The sequence below is a fragment of the Mastacembelus armatus genome, chromosome 6 (assembly GCF_900324485.2).
Source record: "Mastacembelus armatus chromosome 6, fMasArm1.2, whole genome shotgun sequence".
Lineage (NCBI taxonomy): Eukaryota > Metazoa > Chordata > Actinopteri > Synbranchiformes > Mastacembelidae > Mastacembelus > Mastacembelus armatus.
In genome coordinates, this window is record NC_046638.1 from 1,222,524 (window position 1) to 1,239,800 (window position 17,277).

The following is a 17,277-nucleotide window of genomic DNA, read 5'->3' on the forward strand; positions in this document are numbered from 1 at the left end:
GAGACGGACTTCCGCTCCTCTAGACATCCACCGGGATCAGTTAATGTCTTTACACTCAGCTTCACATTTCCAGCAAAGTAAACGCACTTTAGAGCAGTGACTACGTGGCACACTGAATAAAGGACTGGATTTTAGCTGATCTGCAAGATCCAGTCCTGGTACTGGTTCTCGGTAAAGTCTGTATCGTTACCTTTGTGCTACTGCACCTGCTGTTGCTCTGCTGTGCTTTTAATTGTGTAAAACGTGCTAATTACCATAACACTGCTGAAGCTGCAGTTAGAGACAACACCATGTTTATCACTTATACCACCAGTAAATTTATCGGTCCAATAAAGGACTACTGAGGCCGATGGCACTGGATTTAAGGTCAGAGGATCAAAATCATTGCAGTTGATCCTGAGGGGTGTTTGAACAGACAAGTTCAGCTGAAAAGCTCAAAACCACTAAATGTCAACTTGACGGTCCTATAGATGAAATGTCAGGGGGGAATGACCAGGACAAAAACATGGCTGCCCCGGTGAGGTAAGAGAAGTAACGTCTAGGTTTTGATGAATGACATGAGGTGTCCGTCAGTAGCACTTTAACCACTGCCGCACCGTGCCGCTGTCCCGCCATCAGTCTGACCTCACACAGAGAAGGTGCAGTCTGAGAAAACCTTCCCTCAGTGTTTCAGACACATCCCTGAAACTGATCTGTGCTGTGAACCCAAAACAAAATGAAAACAAAACAAATCACAACCTCCTTCCCATGCCCCCCCCCCTTCATATTCATTCCATAAGAAAATAACAAACCTATTAGTGCTGATCATCAACCATAAATATCAAACAATCGCCAGGCCCAGATGGGGAGGATTATCTGGCCTTAAAGTCATTACTCTCACATCCTCTCCCTTAAGCTTCCAATTCCCCTTCTCAGCTGCACTGTAATACCCCGCCACGGATCACGTTCCCATATTAAACTCACTGTTTGCCGATGAGCTTATTAATGCTTTTGTTTCTCTGTGCCAAAACAAATGCCCTCCACTCAGAAAGATAAAAGTCCCGAGCGTGATTAATCTGATTTTGTCTCGAACAGGTCAGGACGCCGTGGAAACAGGCAGGACACGGGGCTCTTCCTAGGTGGCGGCGGGACGTGTTTTTGTCGACGCCTTCCTTCTTTGAAGTGAGGACAGTGCATGTTTCACGCCCAAAGTGGCTGTCAGAAGTCGGGCCGGGTTTATAACAGGACGTAACCTGAGAGCACAGAGGAGCTTAGGCTTCCCCCGCCACAGTTTTGATATCAATTAGATTTGTGGTCACCTGATACGCCGAGGGGGCGCAGAGCTGAACATCTGCACAGGATAATGAGGGGGGGGCTGAAGTGCTGCTGTGGTACCTTGGCACTGCTGAACACACAGGAACCATCAGTCTGCACTGATCAGACAGATCCACAGAGCAGGGCGTTAACATCACTTCTCTCTTCACCACAGCGGACACCTCCACAAAACAGACTATTAATAAAAAGATCTCCACCCAAAAAGCCCAATGTGACTTTTTAAATAACTTCAGATGATGAAATGATTTTTTATTTATTGATTTTCCTCTCATAAAAAAATACTTTGTTTTGTCAAAAACCCTGATTGGAAAAATAAGAGCATCCATAGAAAAATGAAGATTCATGCTTCTGTTTCCACAGTACACTTCCACCTTAGGGGAAAGTTCCTGAACTTAAACTTCAGCACTGCTCAGGTACTAGGTTCAGGTTCCTGCAGTGCAGTCAGTCATGCTTGTTGCATCTGCAGGAATGGGGATCCACAATCTTAAATCTTCTTAAATGTGCGGAGAAACAACAATAGAAAAATTGAGGGGCACTTGATTTTCCACCACAGGACCTTAACAAGTCGCACCCGGAGCTTCCCACATCCCCAATACGTCTGAACTGGAAGGGCTGGTGTTCTTGGTTCCACTTTGCTTTAACACTATTGTTCCGTGAACCAACAACCACAATCTGCCACCAACAGACTCTGTTTATCAAACAGTGGCTGAACATGCAGCCTGCAGAAATGTGACATCAGTATTTACACACTGTGCTTGTTATGCTAATCCTGATGACGCACAGCCAACCCACCTGACGGTCCCTGCAGTTCCTGGAACTTCATTTGGTACCGTTTCCTGAGGGGGAATGAAATTTAGGATGGGGAACTCAAGCATTATCCGGGGACCAGTATAAAACCAGAGCTACAGAGACCTGATACTGGAAACAAAAGCAGGACCCAGGACAAGGGTGTGAGTTCTATTACAGTTCAGCAAGTCCCTACAGTGGATCCAAAGTGTTGGACCCAACACTGGACTTTGATTTATGTCAGCACTGATTCAGTTCATGCAAATGTGAAATAACGCCAACGTCAGTGCCAGATTTTTGCCTTTTCCAAACAGAACAACTGAAGTCCTGCCTTTCTAACGATGTATAGACCTTAGAGGCCACGTGTCCACTGCAGCAGAGTCTGGGCCACTTTCAAGGTTCACCGAGAACATTCAGGGCAGACCTCAGGCTGGACAAAGTCCTGCTCTCCAGGGAGCGCCCACCAAACCCGTCTCATAATTAACGTCCTCCACGTTGGTCTGCCAACCGCTCACACTGCAAACAACGCTGCAGCCGTCTCACGTTTCAAAGTCAAACCACCAGCTGTAGACCAGGACACATTTCCCACTGACTAAAGCCCAACAGAGAGAGAGAGAAGATGAAGACAGAGGAACAAGCATGTTTGATAAACTGCAGATGTCCTGCAGGACAAGCTGGAGCTGCTGACAGGCTCTCTGAGCAGAAACAGCCTGCACACTGGACCGGCTGTTAGCAAGAAGAAAACTCAACAAGCCGATTCTGAATAAAGGTCGGTCAGGCCAAAGACTGCTATGTTCAGGTTTACACATCACAGAGAATCCGTTTCATTTTTTAATCAAAATAAATATATAAGCTGCAGTATATGTGGGAAAATTATAGATTATAGCCATTTTAGACACTATGGAGAAAATAAAAAGTCAACATGCCCTGACTGAAGTAAGAGACGAAGGTAAAGCACATGAATTAGAGCAGAGATAAATGTGATAAATTCACAGTTTATTTCTAATATAGATCCCACGGAAAAAACAGGTCAGGTTACAGGTAACATCGCTTACTGTTGCCATGGTTACCTTCACTTCACCTGACGAGTGGGTAACCTACAGAACGGACCCTGCTCAGACTTCACCCTTGACTTTGGACCTTTTCCCTCTCAGTAACCAAACCGTGGCCGACCCCTCCCCTCCTGTCCGTGCTGACCGCTCACCGCACCAGAGCTGAATTTACATTCTTCGCCAATCCTTTAAGCTCAGCGACCAAGACGCTCTCATCCCCTGATCAAAACAGACCTGTTGACACGTCCAGCCGAGTCCCAGAGCACAGATTGACCCCCTCAGCTCCTCTAATTGGCTCAGTGAGAGGAAAAAGATGTTGCAGGGGCCATCTTGTTAAATCTCCTGGTTGTTGTTGAGCGTCGTCCACCGTGACAAGAACAGCTTCATTAGGGAGGGATAAGAAGAGGCAGGATGGCAGGTCAAAGGTTAGGGATGATGTGTGAAGTAGAAAACACCTGCAGTGACGCTGGGAGGATGAAAACCAGCTTCAATAAAATCTAGTTCTACAATCCGATTGTTAGGATTGAGAAATGAGACTGGTGCTTTACAGTGATGTGTTGATGTGAACAAGAGGAGAAGCTGTTCTTGGATTGTGTTAAACAAAATGATTCAACTTGTATTTGCTGTGAAATTTAACACGGACGTTCATAGACCTAAGATGATGAATTCCTGTAGCGCCACCCGCAGGACAGAATCTTGCACTTGTTTGAGGAAATATCTCAACATGGATCAGCTCAGAGAAATAAACCTTAACCTTCTCTTCTCTGAAGCACCAGCATGACAACGAAAGACAAAACCCTGCAGATCTAATGACACTCCCACAACAGCAACATACTGGCTGCGTTTGTTGGCGTGTTAGCATCCTGACTGAGAACTGAGGTTGGATTTCCTCAGAGGACTTGGTGGTTTTCTTGCAATAGAAGATCTGCTACTTAACATAGTTCAACAGTGGCTTCGGCATTCAAGTGGAAGAATGGAAAAATGAGAGACCGTTCCTTTGCCAAGAGACATCAGCATCCCCCTGAGCTGGAACGAGAACCACGTTTGAACGAAGACACTGAAGTGCCTGGACTGTGACTCTGGGTAATGCTGCTGTGACTCATCACGCTGAAATCAGAGCTATGACAGGTTCTGGTTTCTCACTGTTGATCTGGACAGATAAAACCATCACTGAGCAACCTGGACGATGACGACGGCATCGGAGCTCCGAAGCCTTTTGGTACACGGTGAATACGTTGTGTCTTCCTCTCCACACAACTTTGACACTCGACAGGAAATGGCTAAAGTTCCTAACCTTTAATTAATCAAACCTGATGAGGTCTTATCATCGCTCACACTTTACTCAGTGGGCATCACTGACATTTCAGGTTGAGTTTGAAGCGGCTCCAGGAAACTCGGGGATTGACGTCCTGGTGCTGAGAGCTACCGTTTGATTGCCGGCGGCGGCTGCGTGCCTGAGGCCTTACTGTCATAAAACTCACTCTAATCAATTAAAGCATACAGCTGCAGTGTGCTGAGCTGATCGTGTTTCCCATTCAGAGCACCTGCTATCAGCCATGATCACAGGCTGAAAACCCACTGACTCAGACCGGCCTCATGGTCGACCCACACACACACACACACACTCGTATGCATACATATCGCCTTACGCTGCAGCGTGCGTGCCAACAGCTAACACGCTCCACCACGCACAGCCTCACAAACGCTGTCATTTTATTTTCGTGCCCATCACAATTTCACACATCTTTTCCGGGCGTGGTTGGATAATCCCTCGCAGGACGAACGCCCGCGGGCCGAGCCAACGCCGTCACGACCTCCAAAAAAACATGACGGGCGAGTTGAAAAACACTCGGCATTGTGGGTACTTTCTTGGTTCTGTGACGAAGCTTCAGCCAACATTTCCAGGAGCTTTTCTTAGAAAGGATTGAATGACTCTCGAGTGAGCGGTTAAAGCAGAGCTCTTTAAAGCGCAGTGCTGACCTCAACATGAGTGAAACATCCATTCTAATGAAAATGCTTTAAAATTGAGTTTAATCTGCTAACATGACTAGTAAAAAGCACCGTTGTTGTTGTTTGTAGTAAAAAAAAAAACTTTTCGATCTATCTGAAAAAACCCTCTGAACATGTCTATGTATCATCTGGCCCAGTATCAGGTCTCTGTGGCCCAGGTAGCTCTGGTTTTATACTGGTCCCCGGATAATCAAGCTTCTGTTGGAGTCTGTGGATGTTCATTTTGTAGTAATTTAGAGCTGCAACAATTACATTACAAAAAACTTTTAACTTAATAAAAGCTGTAAAACTTTTCTCAACAAGATGCTTTTATTTAAAAAGACTTTGAAACCCTAACTCCTTCAAACTGAAGAAGAAAAAGCACATTATAACCTGGTTTTAAGACTCTCACTGTCTTTTAAAGACCCTAAACCTTCAGAAAACACCTTGATGCCCCCCCCGGGGATTATTACTGCATGCACTGTATATGTGAGCATATCCATCAGTCTCGGCACATGAATCACAGTAAGAGTCTGCCTGCTGTGGGACTCTGGACAATAATCTGGTCCGGCATCGCTGTGAAACACCCCCATGCTTTGAGAGTAGAGTCAGCGCTAGTTAAAAACAAGGATTACCTCACCGATTGTGCACGGTAAAGAGGCTGAACTCTCCGACTGAGACATTCTTTCCAGTTTACTGAAGAGACAGTAATGAGCCTGCCACCTCTGACACGAAGCCACAACAGAACCAGGCTGTTGGCCCGTCTCTGCAGGCTGCCAAGAAATTCCTGGTCCCCAGAGGACAAATCCTACCAATGCTGTCACGGCCGACTTTCCCTCTAGTGGACCACTGAGGTTTCATATATCTTAAAATCGAGGCTAACGGATTGACTGTGATAAAATATTGTTCAGACATTTCTGTTCCCCTCAGGTTGAATTTTATTAATTTACTTTTTGTCAAAAATGTCATTAGTTCATCCGGTTAAAGGCCAAACAGCCACAAAACTAATGGCATTCCCTCCAGCCTCAGCTGTGCTTTGAGTTTAGTGCTACTGTAATTAGCATCACTGGACGAGTACACAGAGCGGCTTGCATGACTGCAGACTTATTTATATCTGGACTTTTAATAATTAACTTTTTAGAAACCACACACCACTTGTCTTAATGATTTCCAAACTTATTCTAAATCCTATTTTCTATAATAATATTAAAAATACATTTTATTTTTTTAATGCCTTTCTAGACAACCAGGGACATTAAAAACCAATTAACCAGTCATGGTTATGATGTTTTATTGCATAAACCACCTGCCAACTGGTGCTTCACATCATCTTACAATGCAAAAACCAATTATGTGTTTCTTTTATCTCCAAACTCGGGTCTGTGTCTGAAGAGAGGCAGCTAAGGAGAAACAAGAGAAACCTACTGCACATACTAATGTTCGTTATTAGAGCCGATGTCATCTCTCTGTTTGATATGTCAGGACAAACACAAGGCCTCACTCTACTGTAACAGTGTCTGTGGCTCCCCAGTGAGTCAGCATGGGGTTGAGTAGGTGCCAAGGTCAAAGGTCATGGGTGACAGGGGAGGCTATAAACAGCAGTGGTGGGCCACAGTGGGCAGGTACAGCCACAGTTTTATTTATGAAGCTGCAGTCGCGGCCTGGTTCACGGTTGCCGGGAGTAACGGGGGGTCGTTACCGTGCCCACGGGGATAGGAAGTTGGTCACAGGGTCATGGGTCAAGGGGGTGGGGTAAAGATTTGGGTTTGTGGGTATAGAGGGGGGTCGGATCGACAGGTGTGACGCTGCCACAGACCGGCCACACCTGCCCTGGCTGTCAATCACCGCCCAGCACGAGTGTGCGGTTACAGCGAGTGTGTGTTTTTGTGAATGAGAGAAAAATAAAGAGACAGAGCTGAATGTGTGTGTTTCAGTCATTTCAGGTCCTATGATTGTTGAATATTTTGACTGAAACTAAAAATATGTTTCAGCAGCGTCACAACTACAACACATAAATATGTTTTTTTAATGCAGTGAACAATAATAAACATCCCTGACATCCATGTACATGCAGCTAGAAGAACAGCAGCAGCGTACTGCTACCAACATTAGCATTAGCACACTTCCAGCATGGACCTTAACTTTGCAACACCCTTGTTTTTCCAGCTGAAAAGTGAATATTCCCTGAAGTTCAGTGATGTCAGAAAGTTGTTTTGTTTAAGAGAGAGTCAAACTGTACACACACTGTCATCATGATTTTACAAGATGTCTGACCCAAACACTGAAGTTTTAATTCTTGATCTAAGAAAACTAAAATAGGTTTGAGGGGAGAGTGTGAAAGAAGAGGTATCACTACTACAGGAACGCAGCTCCACAGTGGTCGGCTGAACTGATGAGAGTGTTGGTCAGGGACAGCTAAAATGGAGAGGCTGCTACTGAATAACTTGTACATTTCAATGAAAAAGATACAGATGGAGTTTAGCGAAATATGCCCCGACACCAATCCATATGATTATAAGGCAAGATGTGAAATTATGAGGAGCATCACTTTTTATGATTTTCTATTGATTTAACACAAAAGACACCACTTTCCCTAAAAACACTAACAGCATCACGCATCAAGTTATGGATCGAACAAAGTAGTCGAGGAGCAAATCAAGAAAATTATGAGGTGGAGAAGTAAAGTTAGAAACATGGGCAGTAAAATTATTTGCTGCAGGTTAGTATCCCAGAATGCCCTGCGGCCGCTCAGTCAGACTCTCGGCTCCGTCTGTCTCGTGTTGGCCGGCTGTTTGTGTGTGTGTGTGTAGACGTACATTTGCTGTGTCAGTGGCAGGTGCAGATTAGAAAAGCTGTGGTCGAGACAGTTGCAGTCGACCCAAAACAACATATGCAACACACACACACACACACACACACACACACACACACAAACACAAACTCCCTCAGTGATTCAGCACTGTGTGTGTGTGTGTGTGTGTGTTGGCTCACTACACCATCAACACAGCACTTTCCTTCAACACATTAAATCACCAATTTACACAAATGTCCATGAAACCAAAGAGTTAAAATGCTGGTGCAGTGACTCATCTGTCAAACAACATATTTTCTTTCACTACACGGAAAACAAACCATCTTGCACCTCCAAAGCTGAAATCAGCCTTCGGCGCATATTGAACCGTAAGTGGTTAGTTATGTTAAGATGTTACAACAGTAAAAGACACACACAACCAACACACACCAGGTTTAAAAAGCATGAACAGTCTCTCAATCCATTTAAGTAAAAATAAATCAACAAGTGTACATGACTTCACTTCCCTCATCAGTTCTGACAGTTTCAGTATCTTCTATTTCAGGGCAAATGTAAAAGCTTCTTGTTCTGTTCTAACTCCAGCACTGATCAGTTATATGATTATTAGTTCAGCTGATTCAGTCTTTGTCAGGCCTTCATCCTCCACTCAGGACACACACGAAGGACAAACATTTGGTGCAAAACACACAAAACCATGTGGTCTCTAGAGGGCGCCAGTCCTGCTCTGCTGCCAGTGTGTGTGTGTGTGTGTGTGTGTTTGAGAGCGTGTGCATGTGTGTGTTTTGAAGGCCATGAGGGACCCATGGGACTCTCCAGTTGCAGGCCTGCAGACTGGCTGGCACCCTCAAAGTAGCTTCTTCATCCTGGAGACAGCTGTTGTCTCCGTGACGACACGATCGGCCAATGAGGGAGCGGGTGGAGAGGGGGCAGAGGGTGTAGGCCTGTGTGTGCATGTGTGTGTGTGTGTGTGTGTGTGTCATATCAAGTGGCAAGGATCAAGTAAAGTCAGATTAACTCAGAAATAAATACAGGTTGAAAATAATGAAAGCTGGGAAATTAAAGCTTGGATGAACATAACATTAACTGAATGAAACAACTTGTGTTTATATGATTGTCAGTGTGTGTGTGTGTGTGTGTGTGTGTGTCAGCGGTGCAGTCCAGTTGGCTCTGTGCAGTAAACACCATTCCTTCAGTCCCGCTGTGGCACAAGAAAAGCCTCCATATAGATTCAACAACAAGGAAACATAATTCTGGGTCTGATCGTGCAGTTAGCAGCTGGACATGTAAAGGGCCTGCTGGGACCAGACCCAGGTTTCTCTAAAACAGTGTCAGCTTACATCCATCTCAGAGGCCTGACCGCCACTTAACTGTGATGGGTTTCCAGTTTGCAAACGATCGAGGAAGCCAGCGAAGCATCAGGCTGCGGAACAACGTCAACCATTTCCACAACGTCCTGATGCAGCAGCTTAACGATGAGGACGAGAGATTTCAAAGGTCACTAAAATCATGTTTGCACTTGTTATTCAAAATTTGGCAATTCATTGATTAAGCAATAAGATTCTTTCTCTTATATGATAAACTCTGGACTGTGAAGGACTGATTAGATGGATTTTTTTCATTTCTCCTAATGACTGACTGACAGAAAATAAAAACGTCAGGTGAGTGGATAAACTAAAACGATTGGCCAGATAATGCAGTGACAAGCTGTGACCTCAGGAAGTGACCCACCACCTCTGAACATGATCCCCGGTGAACCCATCACCTCCTGCAGGAAAAAAGTGCTGATGTGGTCTGAAGGAGGCAGAGACTGATGTGTTCTCAAGGCACAGCTTCAAACGGAGCGACAGGTGTGTCAGAGGAGGGACAGCAGGTACAAATCTTCTTCGTCTCGTGTCATTAAAGACACTTTCAGTCACTTTCTCAAATTACAACCCAAAAAAAAAAAAAAAAATCTCAATTCATGTCGACTCTGGCTGAAGACGAGTCTATTCTGATTTTTTCAGTGATTTATTATGGTTTGTGTTTGTTCCCATCACGTGGGTCAGACATGAGCAGGAACTATTTATTCTAACGAGAGAGAAACGATGCGATCAAGTGTTTCCACGGCCGATATTTTCCTATTGATCGAATTGATGTTTTCTTAAGTAAACAACCAAACAACAACCTGCAGGGTGACTGATAATAAATTAGCTGCATTACCTGTATGAAGCCCTAAATAAGTCACCATGCAGCAACTTTTATAAATTTCCTGTATCAACCTCATCCTGTCTCCCTCTCCGTCTTTATCCGAGTGACCTTTAACCTCCTGACAGTGGAGTTGAATGGATTAGCAGGTCTGATTTTAATGATCAATATTTAGCCAACCAGCTGCCCCGATCCAGGGACGGTCCACGGTGATCTCTCGTCAACAACTGTGAGCTCAGCATCATCACCTGATTTCAGATAAGTGCAGGAACACAGCTGGGTTCCACTGGAAACGCTTTAAAAGCCCTGAGTACTTAACATTTCATAAGTCACTTGTTAAGAACATTTTTGTCATATGACGGGCTACATATGGTTCTCCACTGCTGTCCCAGCATCCTTTGCTGCCTTGCCAGAAGCGGGACAGAGAAACCCGACACTGACTACTCCGATGAGGGAGGTCAAGCCGAGGTCACATCCAACGTCCAAATATCAGGGAAAGCCGATGATCAACAAGTTCAAGGTGTCGCAGGAAAAGAGTGTGACCTTTAAAATCTCCTGGTGGAGTGTCCACAGTCCACAGTCCACAGTCCACAGTCCACAGTCCACAGTCCACAGTCCACAGTCCACAGTCCACAGTCCACAGTCCACAGTCCACAGTCCACAGTCCACAGTGACCTGAAGTTACTGCTGCTCAACAGATGACAGGGGCATTTTTAAACCTAGAGCTTGTTTGTACTAGTCCCAATCAAACTTGTTCCATTTATTTATTTATTTATTTATTACACTGAACAAAAAAAAAACAAAAAAAACAAGCAAACCAAATGTTCCCTCCACTTATTGGTTAAATGAGTCTGGGCCAGGAAGGAGAACGTGAACACAGGTTCTGTCCTGGAGAATATTTCTATGAAAGACAAAGAGAAACAGCATGTTTGCTCTAATTAAAGGGCAATAACCAAACACAACAGTGAAGAACAGACTTAAGGAAACTTTGCAAAGACGACGTGCAACCAATCAACAGAGCGAATACTGAGCCTGCAGGACCACATGCTGAATTTCAACCTCAAGTCGGAGCACGTTCCACCACAAATGAACCACGAAAACTTAATTCCCAAAGAAAATCCAATAAATGGATTTTAAAGACGTTATTATAAATTGAGTCTTGTTGAGACGGGACGAAAACACAGCTTACCTCCTGTATATCAACAGTCCAGACTGAGCTCCTAAACACCGAGTGGGAACCACTGAGTGACGCCGACACGCCTGTAGGATCTGAAGCACAAAACCTCCTTCCAAACGAATCAAACCGGAGCTTTTAGTCGTGTTCGCTGAGCGAGCGTAAAACCAGCAGAGAATAAAATGTTTAGACAGCAGCTGTCACAATATGCCCTGAGAGGATTTTCATTCAGAGAAGAGTTTTTAACCAAGACACAGGAAGAGTTCTGGTACAAGTTGTGATGATGGTTATGTAAAAACACAAACAGTCGACTATCAGAGAGCATTATGGGTGAGGCAACAAAGCCACATGCACATTACACCTATATGTGTTTCCTCAACATGTTATTCCAACATCAGGGGCTTGAATCTGCTGCTATTGCAGCCTCCACCCTTGTGATTCTTCCGCTCTGATCAGACAAACAGTGACAGACCCCTGAACTTCACCTCAGCAGCGAAACTCTCCAAAGTCTCCTCCTCAGTGTTCGATTACCCACGACCTCTCTTGGGACTTCCTGGTCAGAAAGTCATTTGTCAGTATTAAGGTGGATCATGTCGGGAGCCACCCTGGGTACCGAGGTTAGGACACAGCAGTTGAGTCAACATCATCCTGGGTATCGCTTTCAGCCCGACTGCCGGCCTCACCTCAGGGTAAACAGAGGGAGCGTCCACTCAGGTATCACCCCAAGAAAAAACCTCATTTGTGTCACAGACTCAGTCTCACTGGGTCGAAGACACAATCATGGGGAAAACAGGCTGTTCATGTGTAATGTCTCATCTCTGGCAGTCGCACTATTCGCTGCACTGACCTGCTGGATCTGGCCTGACCTCCCAGACACCAGCAAGATGGTCTCACTCCAGTTGAGACCACAAAAGTACTGAAGAACTTAACTACTTTCACTACATTTGCATAATGTGGTGCAGATCTTTAGTGCGAACGCAGGCCCAAAATGTTCCAGTATCATGCTTCAGTTTTGCAATATCTATAGAAAATAAACTAGAAACTGTGTTTACGGCTCATTGAATATTGTGCACATTCCACGATCTAAACCATCAAGACCAGAATCAAACTCACCTGAAAGGAATCGATTCTGGACCATCCCACAATGATTAGGAGGCTCGTCCTGGTCGGTGGGTCGGTCAGGTCATTAACTTGTGATCGTGTATGTGAATTCCCAGCAGGCTTTGAAGTATCCGCTTCCTAAAGCCAAACACAGAAACTGGTCAAAAAGGTTGCGACCCTTCAGCCCACGGGTTCATGTCCAATCAGAGGGTCACGGACACTGAAGAGGGACTCTGTGTTTCTGTCAGTGAGTTAATCCAGACCTGTCAGGACCTGACACTGTCAGGGGAAAACCTCTGTCCCAGACACTTCACTTGCTTATCATCATGTTGCCACTAAAACACTAAAATATTATAAAACCTTTTATTCAACAGACTCAAACGACAACGGAGACACTTTGGAGCCAGAAAATATGTAAGTAAGCGTTTATTGATTAGTCTGTTACATATTTACTGTCATAAAAACGTCCACATGTCACTTCAGACTTAATGATTTGGGAATTCTGGACTGTTGTTAGAGTTTTGGTTACTGATTATAAGTGTTTTGTTTTCTATAGACTCATCACCTGATTAATCAGAAAAAATCATTTTATTATAGTGATAAAATCTCTTATTTTAAAATAGTATTTTTTATCTTTTCCTAGATTCTTCTAAAAACAGAAAACTGAAACCTAAAATCCAGTAAATCCTACAACATGTGCCTGAACACAGGAAAATAAAACATTTAGTATCTTCATTTTAAAAGCTATAGTTTGATGTTCAGGTCCAGAGATAATCCTGTTGGTTTCAATCTTATAATTATGTTCCAGGTTCAAACCCTCATTTCCCACATTGTGATTTTCTGCTGTTGCTCTGGTTTGACACTGGACCTGGTGTCGTCCTGCAGGTCTCTAGTCTAGTCCTGCAGGTCTCTAGTCCACTGTTTGACACTAAACGATCACATTTCCAAAACAGCAGTGACTCCTCCATGCGGCCGACGAAATATTCAATGATGCTTGGGTTTCGGGTCTTCTGCAGCCTGAATCCTGCGGCTCGCGCTGTAGCATCCCCCAGGCGCCCCGCCCATCGGGCCGGCGGCCCCCTCAGTGGCGTTTGGACCTCGTCAGTCAGAAGCGGGCCCCTGGGAACCATTTATACCCCGACCCCAAGCTCGCGGGCCAACGCCCGTTCTCCTGCACTTCTCTGCCAAGTGTTAAAAGAGAGATTCTGTAAAATAGAGCAGCCATATGTACCAGAGCCTGGAGTTTTAAATGAGCTTTTCATCGAGGTGGGGGTCGTGTTTTCTCCTCTTACAGCCCAAAGCCCTCAGAGCCACACCAGCCGCCTGCTGACAGGTCCACCATCTTGAAGGCTTTTGAGGAAAATCACTCTTCCAACTGTTTTTTTAATGAGTTCATTATAAAAGTTAAGTTTTTACATCACAGCACGTGACACAGACTGCCTGGGATATTTATTAAACTAGAACAAAGACTAAGTTACCTGCTACTGAACTTTAATATCGTTAAAGACCCAACAAACATATCTGTGAACTGCATCCTGACATCTGATCAGATGTGATAGAGAAAGTCTCTCCTTCCTCACAGGATCCTAACGCCGACCAGGCTCAGATGAAGAACAGCTGCCACGCTGACCCTGCCTTCTCCTCATGGTAAATATTAGCCACAGCTCCCTGTGCTGCAGCGCTGGGAAAACAGGCTTTAAAAACCTGAAGACTCATCCAGCGTCAACACAGATTATTACATCAGGCCGAAGAAGCCTGGTGAAAGAGTAGACACCGGTGAGAGCACAGGTCACCACACGTGACCACACGTGACCGCACCAACGCAGAATTCAAGAGCTCTGGAAAAGCTGCCGTCCGGTCTTGAGCAACCCCCTAAAACACATAGTGAAGATCTATAAACAGGCCTAAAAACAAACTGGCTCAACACAATCGCACGCTGGCAGAGCACATTGTTGCCGTCACACCGTGTACCTGCCAGGTTATTTACAGGCCCTGATCAGGTCTAAGGCGGATGAGGTTATGTGGGATGCGATTCCAAAGTCCTTGTATGGAAAAGACTGACAGAGGTGACGGACGTGTCCTGACCCTTTGACCTATTAGCATATGACTGTAAATATCAACCATCACTGACTTAACACAGAACAAAACAGACGATCAGCTTCTCAAAGCTCAGCCACTTGGATCTGCCAACAACAAACTGGAACCATCTCAAATCCCCATTGTCCTGCTCCAATGTGCCTCATTTAGCAAACACCACAGACACTTCACTCTAAACAGGTTGATGTTGGTCTTTTTAACGTCACATCTAGAATTTACTGCACCCAATTATCAGGCAGACGTTTGAGACAAAGCGGGTTAGATAATCTGTTTTTCTGGTAAGAACATAAAGTCTGACTGCCTGTTTTACTTCACCCTGCTGTGTTACCAGCTCAGAGCCATCAGCTCAGTGACAGGGATCGACTCAACAATTAAACTGAGACCTGAGATGGATTAAACCAGAATTTAAAACAGGTCATTTATTCTTTAAAGCCTGTAAAGCACCAAGATAAACATTCAGCAAAGACACTAAATGACATAACAACAGGAAGTGTGTGTGAGCTCTGCTCCGTTGAAACAGGAGTCCGAGTGCGGCAGCGAGGAGTCGGGATAACCGTGCTCCTAAAATAAAGCCTGAAGACTGGACTGCCTCTGGAGGGGAATGTGAGCTATGGATGAACCCTGAGCCCTGGGAGCAGAGTCCTCCTTAAAATAGAGACACGTCCTGAGAACACAGAGCTGTTTTCTGCAGGAATTTACACTTTAGTTAATTGATGGTTCCTTCAAAGCATCGGTGGAGTGAACGGAGACGCAGGAATATTTGTGATATCTGTTTTATGACTGGACTGCCCTGACCTTTGACCTGCTTAGTGATAGCTGGTGAGTCTCGTTACATTTAAGAGTCTGATGTAAAATACAAAAGACAATAGCACCAGGGTGATGACTGTGGTTTCATTAGCCTGTATTTGTCTATAAATCAAAGACTTGGCCCAGGATCTACGCAGGGCGGTGGGACATGTGCCCATATTCATCAATTAATTGATTAATAGTTAATCACAGAAAGAATAGGACACAAACAACCAAACATTCATTTGACATGAAAAGGATCAATGCAGTCATGACTTGCACATTTTCTCCATATGCTCAGTGCAGAAAACTCAGGTGGTCCCTCTAATGATCTAAACTTTCTCTTATTTATGTTAGAAGGTTTTGTCTGAAAGAGTAAATATAACATGGTCAATTTACAAGAATTAATTAATCAATTAACTGAGCCTGGTCTGTACTGTAGGTTTATGAGGACTCATGTCATGTTTTGATCCAAACTACAAAACAAAAAGCTTCAGCTTTTATCAGGGGGACAAATATTTTGGTATTGTATTGTTGTACTGCCCTGTCATTAAAAACAACTAAAACAACCTAAACCTTTTAAAGGAGCTGACGAAGCGTCACAAATCAAGGACTTTATTTTGCCTCAAAAAAAATAAAAAAGCAAAACTCAAACTTCAGTACAGCAGCCACATCCAGGAAATACACGGAGCCATATAACGGAATATATAAACAGCAAAAACTGATGTAACTCACCGTATTTAATGGAGGTTTCCCTGGTCCAAAACCAGCTCACATAGTCCAAAGCCAACTCATACGGTCCAAAATCAGCTTTCCAATTTTCTGCCAGTCCGTAGTTTTGCGTTAATTTACCGGAAACCGCATCTTCTTGTGTTTTTAATCAGTGACGATCAACTTCACCTTGTACGCACAGGTAACTACCGCCTGGCTGCAGTACCCTTTGTAACCGCTATCACTGGGCCAATGGGGCGGTCGTTAGAACCCAGAGGGGCGCTGTTTCTCGCTTTTGAAGAATATCAATATAAAGTGATGAGAAATAATTTGTCACCAAACACTGAATAAATGTAAAGGATTCAATATTAGATCACTAACATTACATTGAGAGATTATTTAGGTTTTATAAAACATAATTATGACATTTATTTAAACATTTCGAATATTCACTGAGGATTTTAATGAATATTTAGGGTTTAGGTTAAAGGAAAATGCTTAGTAATAAAAAAGTCATTGTTTATATTGACTGAAATCTTTAAAAGGTATGATTAATATGATTTTCATACAGTTTCTACAAACATCCGACCATTAAAATCTCCCAAAAAATCAAGTCAAGTCTTATTTTGTTTATTTAACTTCTGTTGTTTTTGGTAATAATGATATATTTAGTGAAATAAAAAGACTTTTTAAAATAAAATGTGATTATATAGTTTATAATAATATACAGATTATAGTTACCTACAGTCAGGGGTTGCATTAAAAAAAATACTACTGAGGGACAGTTGCCTCAGCAGTAAGTTTGTATTTATTACATTCCCAATTTAACATATTTTGTAAGAAACTAAATTCAGTATATTAATTTGATCTGCATTCGTCAGGCAGAGCTGTCAGTGTAAACAGTAAATGTTTCCTGGGCTCAGAGTGGATCAGAGCTGTTTTACAGATGGACAGACACCTGTCGTGCTGAAACAATGATTCCCAGTCAGCAGGTCAAAGGTCAAAGAGCTACACAAACACACTGGCCTGTTGTGTAGGAAGATTATATAGATTTGCATTCATTTATGTAGTCATGTGTTTTTAACAGGGACTTGCTAAATCTTTAATTACTGTAAATCTTTCTCCACATCGACATAGAAAAAGAGGCTTCAGATCAAGTGAAGAATATGTGAAGCACATAAATAATATACTGTACATGAACTCTATGGGAATATGTCGCCTATGTACACACACAGAATTTGTGCTGATTGTGTTTGTCAATTAATCAGTTG